We start from the raw sequence: 16,132 nt of genomic DNA on the forward strand, positions 1-16,132 counted from the left end.
CAAGGCTGTCACGTTATGTCATGTTTAGAGATGTACACAGACACAGGCACAGACACCACAGTTTATAGCACATCTATGAAACATTGCCACACAGCAGTGGCAGAAATGAAAGGTAGTGCAAGATGGAATTGTCCTTGGGCCCACCCACCAAGTGGGTTATGGCCAGCAGAGTCACAGTACTTGTATACACAATGGGCTATGGCCCAAGGAGTCATAGTTTTTGTATACACAGTGAGGTATGACCAGCAGAGTCACAGTACTTATATACACAATGGGCTACAGCCCAAGGAGTCACAGTATTTGTATACACAGTGGGGTACAGCCAACAGAGTCACAGTAATTGTATACACAGTGGGCTACGAACCAATGAGTAACGGTGCTTGTATACACAGTGGGGCACAGCCAACAGAGTCACAGTAATTGTATACACAGTGGGCTACGAACCAATGAGTCATGGTGCTTGTATACACAGTGGGGTACACCATAAAAAAACTGTTTTTTTTTTTACTTTTTACCCTTTTTTTAAAAAATATTATTTTACTTTTTTTTTCACTGGAGCAGATGGGAATGAGTACAGCGCAGCATACATTAGTATGCCTTCTACGCACAGCCACTTGTGAGTCTGGACTTTAATCAGCAGATTATAACGCAGCATACATCAGCGTGCAGTGTGCACCCTATACACAGTCACTTTACCAGCACAGCCACTTGTGAGTCTGGTCACAGCCACTTTAATCAGCAGAGTATAGCGCAGCATACACCAGTGTGCAGTGTGCCCCCTACACACAGTCACTTTACCAGCACAGCCATTTGTCAGTCTGGTCACAGCCACTTTAATCAGCAGAGCAGTGCGCAGCGTGCAAGTAAAATGGCGCCGAGCCCGGTTGCAGCGCCTTATATAGAAACAAACTCTCGCGAGAATCCGACGTCTGGAGGATGACGTTTGGCCTCGAAGTGGGATGCGAGTCAGACGGGAACATCCAAGCCTCGGGCATGAGGCTGCGTTGTGCCAGGTTGAAGCAAGCTCCAGAAAGCATAATTTCCAGAGCTGCTGCTGGATAGGCAACGCTATTGTATAGATGCCTATAGAAACCTACTGGCTTCTTACTGAAGATTGCACATCCACAGGCCGATGGCCACACATGCGCAATAGGACTCTTGGGTCATAAGCCCAGAAGTCTTCTCTTTGCAAGATGCAGCTCTGATCAAACAAAGTGTACCTGCATTCCGGTAATGGCAGTTACTGGCATGCAGTGGAAAGAAGGCAGGATGTATTGCAATATTCATCTGAAAATTTATACATCCCCACCTGATATCACTAAATCCCTTCCTCCTTCTCTCATCTGCCCACATCTCAAACTTTCGCTCAAACTTTCTACTCCCTCGTATTCCACTAGTTAGTGTTCACTCTAGCTCGGCGGCAGGCAGGGTGCCGGAGCTGCAGAGGGCACCTCTGCGCTCACCGGACACACCCGAAAAGAGGGCGTGGCCATTGAAAAGGGAGGATGTCTATAAGACGTGTCACGTTTTCGTCACTCTTGGGGGCATGCCCGGCCCTTTTACGGACACGCTGGGCAGACCCCAAGTGCTGCTGACAGGTAGAATAGATGCCAGGTGCATGCACCCAGCGTCTATTCACCAGCAGTGACCGAGTCACTTCACATTTCCCCACCTGCAGGACACTGCAACTCGCGGGTGAAGATGGCACCCGCAGGCTGTCTTAGCAGTGCACTGCGCAGTGAGGTCAGGGCACTTTTTGCCCTCCAGAAGCAGGGCAGGGCCCTTTTTGCCCTCTAGAAGGAGGGCAGGGCGCAGCGCTCTGCTAAAACAGCCTAGAGGGAACACTAACTATTTGCACTGGTGTAGGATCCTCATCCAATGCACTCAGGGGCAGGCTGGGCCGAGGGGCAGGGTGCCATCTGCCCCTGGGCTGGCACGATTCTGCTGTTTCAGGGCGCCCGCAGCTGAGATCTGCCTGTACATGGCACAGCTGCGGGAGGAACGGATGCTCCTCGTCCCTGGCCAGTAGTCTGTTCCCCCCCATGCCTGCTCTGCTGAAGTAATCAGCAGGCACAGACCGGCATGAATTTGTTGACGGGTCGCTGGGACGTGATGTCCCAGCGCAATAAAGTTTTTATTGTTTCATTTTTGGCTCAGCATGCGTGACGTCATAACGTCCGCGTGCTGCCACAGAAGAACAGAGGAGGAGCCAGCGCTCAGCAGACTGCAGAGACCAGGTTAGGAGAGGTAAGTGGCTGCTGGGGAGAAGGGGAAGGAACTGTGTGAGGCCATAGGGAGGGTTGGGGGAGTTTGGGGAGGCCTAGTGAGACAAAAGATGGGAGTTGACCATGGAGACACAGAGAGGGGAGTGGGGGGAAGCTGAGATTATGGAGATACGCAGGAGGGGGATACACAGGGGAGGGGGAGCAGAGACCATGGAGATACACAGGGGGTAAGGGTTGCCAAGACCAGGGGGATACACTTGGGGGAGATTGGAGAGCACATTGTGGAATGAAGTATGAGGGAGTATAGTGTTAGATGGAGGGAGCACAGTGGGATATGAAAGCACAGTCTGGGATGGGGAGCTTATGTGTATGTGTGTGAGAAAAAAATATATATACTGTGTGTATATATATATATTAGAGATGAGTGGGTACGGTTCTCTTGGAACCAGAGCCACCCGAACTTTGTGTATCTGAGCCATGATCTGAGTCCAGCTCGGGTTTTCCCACCAGCTTGGATCCGAGAATGAAGCAAAACGCGTCATCCTCCCGCTGTCGGATTCTTGCGGGTTTTGGATTGTATAAAGGTCCAGGTGATTGGAACCATTTTCATTCTAGCTGTGGAAAGTGTACAGAACAGACATGCTGATCTGCCTCTGCATGTGCTGCTGTGTCACTGTGTTGTCTTGTCAGGGGCTGGGGCTGCAGGCTGCTGCTGTGTTGTCCATAAAGGGGCTGGGGCTGCAGTACATAAAGGGCTGCTGCTGTGTTGTCAATAAAGGGGCTGGGGCTGCAGTACATAAAGCGGTGCTTCAGCAATCAGTACATAAAAGGGTGCTGCTGTGTCACTGTTGTCCTGTCAATCAAGGGGCTGGGGTTGCAGTACATAAAGGGGTGCTGAGTTGTCCAGGGGGGGTGCTCTGTCAGTCCAGGGGTGCTCTTCCCCAGTGTAAAAAAAATGAAATTTAAAATTAATAATAATTATCATTCCTCAAAAAAAATTTTGATTTTTTTTGTGTGTGTACTAGCTAGTAGCTACGCTATTATTGTTCGGTGACACTGCCGGCCAGACCACAGTTTATCATCCATGTATTTGTGACTCTGCAGGTGGTCCATCCGCACTCCACAGGGGTGCCTTGTTGTCCATAAAGGGCTGCTTTGTTGTTCATCAAAAGGCTGCTGCCAGGTTGGGAATTGCTTTTCTAGTGAAGTGGAATCTAGATGGGATTTGGTAGCAGGGACACATGACCTCAATTAACTGTCTAAACCCATTGCATTATTGGTGGACATTGGATGCACATCTAATACCAGCATAGATGTTATGGCGTCATACTTGCTCCCCTTTGCAAAGGATTGTTTAACAGTCAATTGTTTTTTAAAGTACTACTAGTAGTCTCCCTGGTCCCCTTTTGGGATGATAATCCACTCCCAGCAGCAGCAGCAGCAGGCATAGCACTCAAGGAGTCTTCTGGGGCAACGACTGATGTGAATGATTTAAATATTTTTTGTAACTGCCTCCCCTTCCTCATAAATTTGCTTCGGAATCAAAAATTGAAATTAAATTTACTACTAATTAAATCTTCCTTTCCCTGCCTTCAATGACATACATACTCCAACTCCCTCAGGCAACTTGAATAATAAAAACATTTGTTTCCTGATGTTGGTTGTTGAACTGCCGCAGCTGCTGCAATCTTTGACATGCAGTTGCTGAATGCCAAAAATGGCCAGAAATATTTATGACCACAGACAGCATCTCCTGCATGCCTTTTTAATATTAAAAAATAATCTGTACCACCAAGTTGATTTTGTGGACAAAACATGGGACATATTGTTCACCCATGCTCTCCCCTCCTCCCTCATAAATTTGCTTTGGAATAAAAAATTTTTATCGAATTTACTACCAATCAACCTTTCCTGTCCCTGCCTTCAACTACATACATCTTCCTCAGGCCTCTTGATTAATGAAAACATATGTTTCCTTATGTGCCATGTTGGAAGTTGAACTGCCATGTGTTTGTGCCGCCCCCTGCTGCCGCTTAGCTGAATCAGCCAGCTAGCTTGGTGCAAATTTTGGGCCTAAACAGGATGAAAACAATATTGTGAGCTGTGAGGTGGTGAAAATTGACTGTAATCGAGAGGAAATTAATGTTATTGAGGTTAATAATACTGTAGGAACAAAAAAAAGTCAAAATTATGTGATTTTAGCAGTTTTTATACATTTTTTAAAATAAAATACAGATCCAAAACCAAAATACGCGAAGGCGGATTTGGAAAAACCAAAACCAGATCCAAAGCACGAAAGAGATACAGATCCAAAACCAAAACATGGGGGGGTCAGCCCACATCCCTAATATATATATATATACAGTCGGCTGCATAAATATTGGGACATTGACGGAATTTTCATATTTTGGCCTCTATTCACCATCACAATGGCTTTGAAATGAAACAAACAAGATGTGCTTTAACTGCAGACTTTCAGATTTAATTTGAGGGTAATTACATCTATATGTGCCTCCCACTTTTTAAGGGGCCAAAAGTAATGGGACAAACTAAACAATCCTAAATCTAACTTTCACTTTTTAATACTGTGTTGCAAATCCTTTGCAGGCAATTACAGCCTGAAGTCTGGAACACATAGACATCACCAGACGCTGGGTTTCATCCCTGGTGATGCTCTGCCAGGTCTCTACTGCAAATGTCTTCAGTTCCTGCTTGTTCTTGGGGCATTTTTCCTTCAGTTTTGTCTTCATGAAGTGAAATGCATGCTCAATCGGATTCAGGTCAGGGGATTGACTAGGCCATTGCATAACATTCCACTTTTTAGCCTTAAAAAACTCTTTGGTTACTTTTGCAGTATGCTTCAGGTCATTGTCCATCTGCACTATGAAGCGCCGTCCAATGAGTTCTGAAGCATTTGACTGAATATGAGCATATAATATTGCCTGAAACACTTCAGAATTCATTCTGCTGCTTTTGCCAGCAGTCACATCATCAATAAATACAAGGGAACCAGTTCCATTGGCAGCCATACATGCACACGCCATGACACTACCACCACCATGCTTCACTGATGAGGTGGTATGTTTTGGATCATGAGCAGTTACTTTCCTTCTCAATACTCTTCTCTTCCCATCACTCTGGTTCAAGTAGATCTTTGTCTCATCTGTCTATAGGATGTTGTTCCAGAATGGTAATGGCTTTTTTAGATGTTGTTTGGCAAACTCTAGTCTGGTCTTCCTGTTTTTGAGGCTCACCAATGGTTTACATCTTGTGGTGAACCCTCTATATTCACTCTTGTGAAGTCTTCTCTTGATTGTTGACTTTGACACATATACACCTACCTCCTGGAGAGTGTTCATGATTTGGCCAACTGTTGTGAAGGGGTTTTTCTTCACCAGGGAAATAATTCTTCTGTCATCAACCACAGTTGTTTTCCGTGGTCTTCCGGGTCTTTTTGTGTTGCTGAGCTCTCCGATGCATTCTTTCTTTTTAAGAATATTCCAAACAGTTGATTGGCCACACCTAATGTTTTTGCTATCTCTCTGATGGGTTTGTTTTGATTTTTCAGCCTAGTAATGGCTTGCTTCACTGATAGTGACAGCTCTTTAGATCTCATAGTGAGAGTCAACCACAACTGATTCCAAATGCAAATGTCACACCTAGAATCAACTCCAGACCTTTTACCTGCTTAATTGATAATGAAATAACAAGGGAATAGCCCACACCTGTCCATGAAATAGCTTTTGAGTTGATACTCCCATTACTTTTGGCCCCTTAAAAAGTGGGAGGCACATATAGAAACTGTTGTAATTCCTACACCGTTCACCTGATTTGGATGTAATTACCCTCAAATTAAATCTGAAAGTCTGCAGTTAAAGCACATCTTGTTTGTTTCATTTCAAAGCCATTGTGGTGGTGAATAGAGGCCAAATTATGAAAATTCTGTCAATGTCCCAATATTTATGCACCTGACCTGTGTATGCATATATTTATATATATATATATATATATATATATATATATATAGTCCCCTATATACTGGCACTCTATCAAAAACTTCAGCTTCCTCTGGTGCCCATCCAACACATGTCATACATCCCAGCAAAAATGAGTCAGGTGTACGGCTGGTTGGTGGGGGACACAGGCAGAGGGGCAGATAAGATGCAATCGCAACTTCGCAGACCCTGGCAAGCAAAAAAATTTCGAGGCCCCGAACAAGGGCGGATGTATAGCCACAGTGATAGTGATTTGTGGTGACAGACTCAGATGATGCTGCTCGAACTGAGGTAGTCCCTTTAGAACAAGGCACTCAGAAGGACAGGGACCTTACAAAAGAACGGCCACCCGTCGGGTACACATCTTCCTTTGTTGTGTACATTATATATTTGCCCATCTGGCTTATATTATGTAGGGCAAACCATCCGTGAATTCCGTGAACGGATGGTTTTGCACCGATCGTCCACTAAACTGGCCGTAGCTGGTAGAGAGAATGAGCAGCCGGTGGCGCGTCATTTTAAGGATGCAGGTCACACCTTATCATCTCTCCAATATATGATCATTGATCATGTGAAAGAATCTCTTAGGGGTGGTGATCGCTCAAGAATCTCGTTGAACAGAGAAGCCCAGTGGATATTTCGATTAGATACGTCACGTTGTAAAGGTCTAAATGATCAAATAAATTGGAACATTCTGTGAGTCTGCTTAAAGAAACTGCGATGTACTTGCTGTAGGGATTGAGATTACGTGGTACAATTCATGTACGTTGATGTTTATTGTTACTGACGTGCATTATTTTGCACGTTTGTGTACTCTCTAGTTGGTTGATGCTTCTTCAGTATTTATATATTCTTACAGACAATAGTTGTTTGTAATTGATGTATTTTACATTGTTTTTAATATGCACTAGGTTTATATTTGGTGGGTTAATCACATAGCTGGATCTGCTTGTCTAACCCACAGATCTTCTCCCGTATGAGGTGTTTCCCAGGATGAGCCCTGACAGACAACTGAGGGTCTTGTGTTATCCCCCTCCTGATGCAGCGGCTGCGAACTGAATCAGGAAGTATTCCTGTACGGGATACAGTGGTTGGCGAGTAACGGTGGAACGCAGGACCCGGAAGTGCGTCAAGTGGAACTTCCAGCGGATAGACCTCACGACAGCAGCGTGGGCTGGACGGAGAGCTGACACAGCTACTTAATGGGGTAAGTGATGTCTATGTGTTGTTTGTCTGTGCTGTAATGCTGGAGGCTTGAGAAAGAGGGTTACACCTCGAAACGTCACCTTGATGCTTTTTTGAATATATGCACTTGTGCCTTTATACAAATCTCTGAGTGCCGTCTCGTTTTTACTGGGATATATATATATATATGTGATAGAAATACTGGAGAAGCTAGGGATGGTGTATACTGTATATGTGTCCCAGATTCCTGTAATATGTATTTTAACCCCCAGGAAAAGTCTGTTTTACAAACAGATATGAGGGTCGGCTTTTGGTAAAAGCCGGAGAATGGGTCCTGGGGGTGTGGATGTGACAAAGAAGGGAGGGCTCCACCCACAGGGCCGTTTCAGGTGTTTCAGCCTGAGAGCAGGCTAATTAGGGATTACTCCTGGAAGTGACTCAATATAGCTGTGTAAGAGTTTAGATGCAGTGTATCACACACCCTGAGGAGAACAGACACTGAGGTTTTGTTCAGAGACACTGGGACCTTTTGAAAGTGCTGCATTTGTGGTGAGGCAGTAGGTCTTGCCACTTGTAGAGAGGAAATTACCTGTCTAGTAAGTGCCCAGCCGGGCTAGGGTTTATGTTATGTTTGGTTTATTTGACTATTGGAGTTGCACCATAAAAACTGGTGCCGACCAGTTTGCACGAAAACCCATGACTGGAGTGCTGTTTCCTGACTGCTGTGTGTAAGTAGGTGCCCACCTACCCCATGAGATTGACCCCCTACCCCGATTATATCACAATATATATATATATATATATATATATATATTTGGGGTGAGCGGGTTCGGATTTCTGAAATCCGAACCCCACCCGAGCCCCCCCGATCCGAGGCTGATCCGAGTCAGGCTCGACTTTTCCCGCCTCACTCGGATCTGAAATCGAGGCTAAACGTCATCATCCCGCCATCCGGGTCTCGCGGGTTTTGGATCCTATATAAGGTACCTGCGTCTGCGCCATTTTCTCACTCGGCTGTGGACAGTGAAGAGGGAGGGTGGGAGTTAGGGCTGGCTGGGCTGTGTAGTGTAGTGTAGTGTAGTGCAGTGTAGTGTTGTGCTGTGCTGCTGTTGTCAATAGGGGCTGTGTCCACTCCTCCAAAGTCCATAGGGGCTGGCTGGACTGTGTTGTGCAGTTAGTTGTCCATAGGGGCTGTGTCCACTCCAAAGTCCTGTGCAGTGTCCCAGTCCTAAAGGGGTGCTGTAGTGTTGTCCAGGGGGTTCTCTGTCCATCAGGGGTGCTCCCCCCAAGTGCAAAAAAAATAAATATTTTTTCTGTGTTTTTTGAATTGTGTGCACAGTAGCCGCACATGCATCAACAAAGTAGTGCCAAGCGTGCGCCTGTGTCATAAGTAAAGGGCCGGCTGGCTTGACCGTTAAAGGGTGCTGTAACCCCCGAAAGTACACTCCAGTCCAAACCAAAAAAAAAATATTTTCTGTGTTTGTGAATTGTGTGCACTGTGGCTGCACGTGCATCAACAAAGGAGCAGCGCCACGCGTGCGCCTGTGTCCCATACGTAAAGAGCCGGCTGGCTCATTTCTTAAAGGGTGGTGTAACCCACAAAGTGCACTAGTCTCCAGAAAAAATAAAAAAATATTTTCTGTGTTTGTGTGCGCCTTATCAAATCAATATAACATAATTGGAGGACCAAACTTTCTCCGATAAAAATAAAATAGGGAAAGATTAAGAACCACGTCCTCCTAGTGCTGAAGCTGCTGCCACTAGTCATCACATAGACGATAACATGCCATCAACGTCGTCTGCCAAGGCCGATGCCCAATGTCATAGTAGAGGGCACATACAATCCCAAATGACAAAGTTCAGGAAAATGACCTTAAAAAAAACATTTAAATCATCTGAAGAGAAACGTAAACTTGCCAATATGCCATTTATGACATGGAGTGGCAAGGAACAGCTAAGGTCTTTCCCTATGTTCATGACTAGTGGTTCAGCTTCACATGACGATGGAAGCCCTCCTCCCGCTAAAAAAAATCAAACGAGTTAAGCTGGCAAAAGCAAAGTGAAGAACTGTGCGTTCTAAGAAGATATCACAAATCCCCAACGAGAGTCCAAGTGTGGTGGCGGTTGCGATGCCTGACCTTCCCAGCACTGGATGGGAAGAGGTGGCTCTTTCCACCATTTGCATGCCCCCTGCAAGTGCTGAAAGGAGCACCCACACTCCACTTGCTGATATGCAAATTGAAGATGTCACTGTTGAAGTACAACAGGATGAGAAAACTGTGTAGCTGGCGCTGAGGAGGAAGTTGGCGAGGAGGATTCTGATGGTGATGTGGTTTGTTTAAATCAGGCTCCGGGGGAGACAGTTGTTGTCCGTGGGATGAAAAAGCCCATCACGGTCATGCCTGGGCAGAAGACCAAACATTCCACCTCTTTGGTCTGGCAATATTTCTATCCAAATCCGGACAACTGTCTTGCCATATGTACCATATGTAAAGGTGAAATAAGTAGGGGTAGGGACGTTAACCACCTAGGAACATCCTCCCTTATACGGCACCTGCAGCGCGTTCATAAAAAGTTAGTGTCAAGTTCAGAAACTTTGGCTAAGACCATAAGCAGTCCAGGGACACCTAAATCCCGTTGTCCTGTTGTATCCAAGCACCTGCAAACCACACCGTCAACTCCCTCCTCGTCAATTTCCTCCTTAGTCAGGATCGGAAGTAGTCCTGCAGACCATGTCTCTGGCATGACTGACTCTCCTGTCCGGGATTCCTCCGGAGGATCCTGCATTGCTATGCCTACTACTGCCGCTGCTGCTGTTGCTGCTGCTGGGAGTCGTTCAACATCCCAGAGAGGAAGTTGGAACACCACTACTATTACTAAGCAATTGACCCTCCAACAGTCCTTAGCGAGGAGGATGAAGTACGACAGCAGTCATCCTGAAGCAAAACGTATAACCGAAGCCTTGACTGCTATGTTGGTGTTAGACATGCGTCCGGTATCCGCCATTAGTGCAGTGGGATTTAGACAATTGATGGAGGTAGTGTGTCCCTGGTTCCAAATCCCGGCTAGATTCCACTTCACTAGGCAGGCGATACCGAGACTGTACAGAAACGTCAGAAAAAGTGTCCTCAGTGTCCTGAAAAATGCGGTTGTACCCAATGTCCACTTAACCACGGACAAGTGGAACAGGGCAGACTAAGGACTATATGACTGTGACAGCCCACTGGGTAGATGTATCTCCTTACGCAGCAACAACAGCAGCGTCACCAGTAGCAGCATCTCAGAAATGCCAGCTCGTTCCAAGGCAGGCTACGCTGTGTATCACCGGTTTCAGTAAGAGGCACACCGCCGACAACCTCTTAGAGAAACTGAGGGAAATCATCACCCAGTGGCTTACCCCACTTAGACTCTCCTGGGGATTTGTGATATCTGACAATGCCACCAATATTGTGCGGGCATTACATATGGGCAAATTCCAGCACGTCCCATGTTTTGCTCACACAATAAACTTGGTGGTGCAGAATTTTCTGAAAAGCGACAGGGGCATGCAGGAGACGCTTTGGGTGGCCTGAAAAATTTCTGGCCACTTTCGCCATTCAGCGACTGCGTGCCGAAGACTGGAGCACCAGCAAACACTCTTGAACCTGCCCCGCCATCACCTGAAGCAAGAGGTTGTGACGCAGTGGAACTCAACCCTCTATATGCTTCAGAGGATGGAGGAGCAGCAAAAGGCCATTCAAGCCTATACATCCACCTATGATAGGCAAAGGAGGGGTATGCACCTGACTCAAGCGCAGTGAAAAATGATTTCCGTGTTGTGCAAGGTTCTCCAGCCCTTCGAACTTGCCACACGTGAAGTCAGTTCAGACACTGCCAGCTTGAGTCAGGTCATGCAGAAGCAGCTGGAGAAAGTGAAGGAGGAGCTAAGATGAAGCGATTCCGCTCGGCATGTGGGACTTGTGGATGAAGCCCTTCATTCGCTTTGCCAGGATTCCAGGGTGGTCAATCTGTTGAAATCAGACCACTACATTTTGGCCACCGTGCTCGATCCTAGGTTTAAAGCCTATGTGGTGTCTCTCTTTCTGGCCGACACAAGCCTGCAGAGGTGCAAAGACCTGCTGGTGAAAACACTGTCAGCTGAAGCGGAACGTGACACGTCAACAGCTCCTTCTTCATTTTCTCCCGCTACTGGGGCTGCCAGGAAAAAACTTAGGTATCCTAAGCAAACCGCTGGTGGTGATGCAGGGCAGGCAGGACCAAGTTTGGACATCTGGTCCGGACTGAAGGACCCGGCAACAATTTCTGACTTGTCTACTGTCACTGCATATGATACTGTCACCATTGACAGAATGGTGGAGGATTACATCGGTTACAGCATCCAAGTAGGCATGTCAGACAGTCCGTACCTGTAATGGCAGGAAAAAGAGGCAATTTGGAGGCCCCTGTACAAACTGGCTCTATTTTACCTGAGTTGTCCCCCCTCCAGTGTGTACTCCGAAAGAGTGTTTAGTGCAGCCGGGAACCTTGTCAGCGAAAGGCGTAGGAGGTTGCTTACACAAAATGTGGAGAAGATGATGTTCATAAAAATGAATTACCAACTCTTCCAGGGAGACCAGCCTCCAGAACGTACAGAGGGACATGTGGTGGTGGATTCCAGCGGGGACGAGTTAATAGTCTGTGAGGATGAGGATGTACACAACACTGAAGAGGGTGAGGAATCGGTGGATGAGGAGGATGAGGACGACATCTTGCCTCCGTAGAGCCAGTTTGTGCAGGGACAGATTAATTGCCAGCTTGTTTTTTGGGGGCCCAAACGAACCAATCATTTCAGCCACAGTCGTGTGGCAGACCCTGGTGCTGAGATGATTGGTTTGTTAAAGTGTGCATGTTATATGTTATACAACATAAGGGTGGGTGGGAGGGCCCAAGGACAATTCCATCTTGCACCTCTTTTTTTTCTTTGCATTATGTTCTGTTTGGGGCCTAGTTTTTCAAACTGCCATCCTGTCTGCCACTGCAATGTCACTCCTAGATGGGCCACGTGTTTGTGCTGCCCACTCGTGTCGCTTAGCATAGTCATCCAGCTACCTCGGTGCAACCTTTTGGACATAAAAACACTATTGTGAGGTGTGAGGTGTTCAGAATAGACTGTAAATGAGTGAAAATTAAGGTTATTGAGGTTATTAATAGCATAGGAGCAGAAAAACCTACACATTCTGTGATTTTAGCTGTTTTTATGCTTTTTTTTAAAAAAATACAGATCCGAAACACAAAACCCAGATCCCAAAACACGGAAGGGTGGTTTTGGCAAAACCAATCCAGATCCAAAACACGAAGAAAGATCCAGATCCAAAACACAAACACGAAAGGTGGCCAGTGCACACCCCTAATTATATATATATATATATATGATATTCCTATGCAAAGGAGCTAATTGCAGCCCCCATGCTGCTTAGGTTAAGTCCGTCGAGAATCAAGTACCCGGAAGAGTCGAGCCAGCAGCATGAGGCAAGAGAGGATCCAGCGCATGGCGAGCTGAGGGGTGGCTCTGATCCCTATGGGGAAGGCCCGGCACTGAGGATAACCATCTAAGCCTGCTAAGGTTACCAGAGCAGGTAATGTCCCAGCGACACACACACACATATATATGTTTTACGTTACTTTCCTAGTCAGGGCCACGTACTTGTGCTTGCCCCCCCAGCCTGAAAGTTGCCTGCCAGCCCCTGCATGCATTGCTTCGGTAGCTCGCCGCCCCCTTAGGTACAAGATACCATTAAGCTCTCCCTTGTGATATAAAGGTTGGTTCTGGTGCATTGTGATTGCATTATTCCCACTAACTCGCAAAACAAATATATTTTTTTATTAATAATAATAATTATAATAATCACTCTTGCCCTTAGGATGACAGATGACACACGCTTAATGGTACTTAACAAAAAAAGCTCCTGTCACCTCCTTAATAAAAGTCCTTCAGAATAACATTAATACCCTTGTACGGTTGGTGTAAATAAGACGCGTCTGTACGCGTGTCTTACTAGGGAGATAATGACAGCAATCTAGCAATCTGTGTCTGTCAGGAACATATGTAGTGACATAATACTATGGATGCAGTAAGAAACAAACAGTGTTTCTGTTACACAAAGGCACTTTCGTGCGTGCCGGCGGTAGAAACAGTTCATGCAGTGTCTATGGAAATAAAGGGATTTTTAATAACTATTATTTTTAACTTTGTTCTGTGATTCTATGGCTGTCAATTTCATGACGTTTACGAGATATTTCACAATACTGCATATTTGAAGACAGCTTTGCGGTAGGCCCAACAAATGGAGTCGCTTCATTGAACTGATATCTGGTTCCCAGATTCAATGTACTGAGATGAGAAAATCGAAAAATAAATAAATAAAGATTGTGATTTTATACAGTATCAACAGTGATCAGAGATTGACTTGTTATTACTAGCTGGGTTAATAGGCTCCAGAAAACCATTACAGTGACAGACAGCTGGTAACAGCCAGTGTCAGATTAATTCTGAGGCTGATGAGACTGCAGCCCCAGGCCTCACGTAAAAATAGGCACATCATCATAACAGCACAATGATGACCAGCCACCAGTTGGCCAAACAATCGGCCATACAACATAAGTATTAAAATTGTATTTCTATAATTTTCACAATGGACGGGATGTACTAAACACAAAAATGCGGTAAAACCCCCCAAAATTAAATTTTCGGGGGTTTTACTACAAACCCCCCAAAAATTCAATTTTCGGGGGTTTTACTGCAAACCCCATATGTACAAAGCACCGGAATGCAATGCATTATGGTGCTTTGTCCCGGTGGGTAATGCCATCTTCAGGTGGTGTTACCCAATAGAAGCCTATGTGCTTCTTTCCAGGATGTTCCCCCTGAGAGGGACCCAATCGGATCCCTCCCATTTCCCCCCACGGTCGGCGTCCTTCACCAGAAGGACACCAGAGGGACTTTTGGGTGTTAAACCCGAAAGTCCCCCTGTCCGGGGGCATCGCAAAGGACAGCTCCTCTTATCAAGAGAGCTGTCCTTTGCGATATTCTATGTACATACTGCAATATGTATCGATGAGAGGCGGATGCGATGCTTAGTATATCTCGCCCACTGGAGGGTGGGCAGCTCAAGTAAAGCAAAGCCAGTTTGTGCAAGGGCCTCAAAATGACATTTTTTTTCCTGCCAGTAGTGAAACGGACTGTCTGAAATGCCTATTTGGACGCAATCATTAAAATAATCCTCAACCATTCTTTGAATGGTGACCGTATCAGATGGAGTCACGGTAGAGGTCTTTTATGTGCAGGCAATTCTTTTAGACTCGACCAGATACAAATCTTGGTTGTGTTGACTTACCTGCATCACCAGTGGGTCTTTTTTGGGGAAAATTTAGCTTTTTTCTGGCAGCAGCACTTGCTGGAGAAACTGAAGGAGGAGCCACCGCTGCATCACGTGCCGCTTGAGCTGACAATTTCCTTACCAACACCACAGCATCTGTTCAGATCTTTGTCACTTGGAAAGAAAGACACAATGTATGACTTAAACCTAGAAGCTAGCACGGTCGTCAAAATGTATTTATCTGATTGTAAAATCCTGACAATCCTTGGATCCTGGCAAAGCAAATAAAGGACTTGATCTACAAGTCTGACATGCTTAGCGGAATCACTTTGTTTCAGCTCCTCCTTCAGTTTCTCAAGCTGCTTTTCCAACAGTCTAATTAGGGGAATTACCTGACTCAAGCTGGCAGTGTCTGAACTCACTTCACAGGTTTCAGCACTTTCCACAGCATGGAAAGTATTTTCCACCAAGCTTGAGTAAGGTACATTCCCTCTCCTCTTAATATGTCATAGTTTGCTGTGTAGCTTTGGATGGCTTTTTGCTGTTCCTCCATTCGCTGAAGCTTATAAAGGGTGGAGTTCCACCTTCTAACTACCTCTTGCTTGAGCTGGTGACAGGTCAAATGCAACATTTCTTGCAGGTGCTGCAATCTTCTACATGCACCTTCAGAATGGTGAAGGTGTCCAGAAATTTTGTGGGCCACAGAGAGCATCTCCTGCATGGCCCTGTCATTTAAAAAAAATTGCACTACCAAGTTGATTGTGTGAGCAAAACATGGGACTTGTTGGAATTCTGGAATTCACCTTGCTGTAATGCTCTCACAATATTGGTGGCGTTGTCAGAAATCACAAATTCCGAGGAGAGTCCAAGCGGAATAAGCTATTTTGCAATTACTTCCCTGAGTTTTTCCTAAGAGGTTGTCAGTGGTATGGCTCTTAGTGAAACCGGTGATACACAGAGTAGCCTGCCTATGAATGAGCTGCAGTTTCTTAGATGCTGCTGCTGTTGTTGGCACTGAAGGCAATACACCCAAGCCAGTGGACTGTTACAGGCATGTCTGTGGTTAAATGGAATTAATAAGTGTCCTACAAAATGCCATTGTACCCACTTAATGGCATTTTGGAGGACACTAATTAAGTTTTTATTAATGTCCCTGTACAGGCTGGGACTTGCTTTTCTACTGCAGTGGAACCTAGATGATATTTGGTAGCAGGGGACACAGGACATAAATTAACTGTCTAAAACCCACTACACTAATGGGGGATATCAGACGCACATCTAATACCAGCATAGATGTTATGGCGTCAGTGATCCGCTGTGCAACTGGGTGTCTGCTGTCATACTTGCTCCCCCTTGCAAAGGATTGTTTAAA

The sequence above is a fragment of the Taudactylus pleione genome, unplaced genomic scaffold, assembly GCF_031769625.1.
Source record: "Taudactylus pleione unplaced genomic scaffold, aTauple2 ptg000510l, whole genome shotgun sequence".
NCBI classification, from domain to species: Eukaryota; Metazoa; Chordata; class Amphibia; order Anura; family Myobatrachidae; genus Taudactylus; species Taudactylus pleione.